Raw genomic sequence first — 2,837 nt, 5'->3', positions numbered from 1 at the left:
CACACACACACACACACACACACACACACACACACACACACACACACTCTTACTACTAGGTATCAAGTCCTGAATATTATCCCCTCACGGAAAAAGCTAATGTTCACATATATGTGTAGGTTACAAGTCCTTCTATATATCACATAACCTACACTTAAAGCCACACATGTGGCTAGGTGTCAGGTCCTGGTATTTTCACTGAAATACACAGCCAAAACCAGGGTATATAGCCCTGAATATACACACAGAGATAGGTGTCATGGCCTCCTTGATTCTCCCTTCCATACAAGAAAGCCCCAAAGATATAAACTCTCATAATGAGTATGAAGTGTCCTTCCCCATCTCTTTTGATTAATTTTGGTTGAAAGTCTATTTTATCAAGAATGGCTACTCCTTCTCGCTTCTTGGGTCCATTTGCTTGGAAAACTGTCTTCCAGCCGTTTACCCTCAGGTAATGTCTATCTTTGTGACTTAGGTGTGTTTCTTGTATGCAACAGATTGCTGGGTCTTGTTTACGTATCCATTCTGTTAGTCTGTGTCTTTTTAATGGAGAGTTGAGTCCATTGATGTTGAGAGAGATTAAGGACCACTGGTTGTTAGATTCTCTGATTTTGATGTTGGCTGTGGTAGTAAGTTTGTGTGCCTGCTTACTTTTTGTTTTACTGTAGTAAGGTTAATTATTTCCTGTGTTTTCTTGAAAGTAGTTAGTTTTCTTTGGTTGTACTTTACCTTCTAGTATCTTCTGTAACACTGGATTTGTGTGTAGATATTGCTGAAGTTTGTTTTTATGGTTGAATATCTTGTTTTCTCTGTCTATGAGGACTGAGAGTTTTGCTGGGTATAGTATCCTGGGAAGACATCTGTGTTCTCTTAGGGTCTGCATGACATCCATCCAGGCCCTTCTGGCTTTCATAGTCTCTGTTGAGAAGTCAGGTGTGATTCTGATGGGTTTGCCATTATATGTTACTTGGCTTTTTTCCCTTGCAACTTTTAGTATTTTTTTCTTTGTTCTGTATACTTACTATTTTGATTATTATGTGGTGGGAAGATTTTCTTTTCCAGACTAATTTATTAGGTGTTCTGTAGGCCTCTTGTATTCTTATAGGCCTCTCCTTTAAGTTGGGGAAATTTTTTTCTATGATTTTGTTGAAAATATTTTCTGGGCCTTGGAAGAGGGAATCTTTTTTCTCTATTCCTATTATTCTTAGGTTTTGTCTTTTCATGTTGTCTTGAATTTCTTGGACTGTCTGTGTCAGGAATTTTTTAGATTTATTTTCTTTGATAGATATATCGATTTCTTCCATTGTATCTTCCACACCTGAGATTCTTTCTTCCATCTCTTGTAGTCTATTGGTTATGCTTACTTCTGTAGTTCCTGTTTTCTTCCCTAAGTTCTTTCTCTCCACAATTTCCTCCGTTTGTGTTTTCTTTAATTTTTTCAATTCTATCTTCATATCTTGAGCCATTTTGTTGATTTCCTTCATTTGTCTGACTGTATTTTCCTGTTTTTCCTTCAATTCCTTCAGCTGTTTGTTTGAACATTCCTCTGTTTTTTTTTATTTCTGTCAGTGATTTAAGTATTTCCTCTCTAAAAGCCACAAACTCTTTGGCTGCAGCTTCCTGTATTTCTTTATGGATGGCCGTAATCTGTTTGTTTTTATCTTCCTCTAGTTCTTTACGGATGGCCATAATCTGTTTGTTTTTATCTTCCTCAATTTCTTTTCACATTTTATTTGTTTCCTCTGTTATCCTCTTCATAAGCATAGATGTTAGGTCATCTTCTTGAATTTCAATTATGCTGGGGTGTCCAGGGCTTGCCTCTGGATAACTGGGTTCTGGAGATGCCATATTGCTCTGTCTTTTGTTGGTTGAGGTTTTACGCTGGCCTCTACCCATTGGACTATCTTAGGTGTTGGGGGTTACTTTCTGGTGGTTCCTGGAATCCTGTGGTGTAGAGAATTCCCTTGGCAGTAAGATGGTTTTTCCTGAAGGAAGCCTCCTCAGCTTTTTGGGTATGGTCACTGAATGGCCGGTGTTTTTCAGGAATTTCCACTGCTCACCTCAGGCCTACAAACCTGAGTGATAAACTGTGGTCCTTGTGAGTCAAGAGGATTCTCCTCTCACCTGGAGAAGGCCTGGAGACAGCTTCCCTGCTTCTGGGTTTCTTGCTGTAAATTTAGTGAGCTGCTGCTGTAATCTGTGTGCCCCATGGTTTGGTCAGTTTAATTAAGGATAACTGGTTGCCCCTTGGAGCAGTTCTGGGGGTTGATCTTGGGGATCCCAGGCTTCTGTAGGTCTGAGGTTGGAGCTCTGTGCTCCAGTACCCAAGCAGTAGTGGTAGTCAATGGCAGGTGTGCTCTGCTCTCATGCGTGCAGCTGGAGGCTACAGTCAGGAGCCTGTGGATAGCCAGAAACTTTTCCAGAGCTAGGTGTCCTGAGGTAGGGCTAGGTGTTTCCCCTACCATGGGGTTTCTCCCAACAGGAAGACCCAGTCTGTGGTGTTTGGGTTGGTGCAGAGTGCACAGATGCTGGCGGCTGGCGGCTCCAAGCTGGAGACTGGGCAGGAGTCTGAGACTTTTTTCAGAGAACTTTCCTATGTGTGCTGGGGGGAGGGGGTTCGGCTGAGTGCTCTAAGCTGTCTCCCTTCCTGTGGGGTTTTCTCCCGACTGAGACTCCCAGTCTCCAGTGCCCTGGGGCGCACAGTTCTGTCTCTGACGAATAGTTGGCGCACAGCAGGTTTCTGGGCTGGCAGCTCACGCACCCACCAGTCTGAGGGAACTTTTCCAAGGATATACTGGGTGACCTAGGTCATTCCTTTTTGCTTCCTTCCCTCTGGG

Source organism: Psammomys obesus, unplaced genomic scaffold (assembly GCF_907164565.1).
Source record: "Psammomys obesus unplaced genomic scaffold, mPsaObe1.curated_primary_1811, whole genome shotgun sequence".
NCBI classification, from domain to species: domain Eukaryota; kingdom Metazoa; phylum Chordata; class Mammalia; order Rodentia; family Muridae; genus Psammomys; species Psammomys obesus.
Note: the sequence above shows the minus strand (reverse complement) of the source record.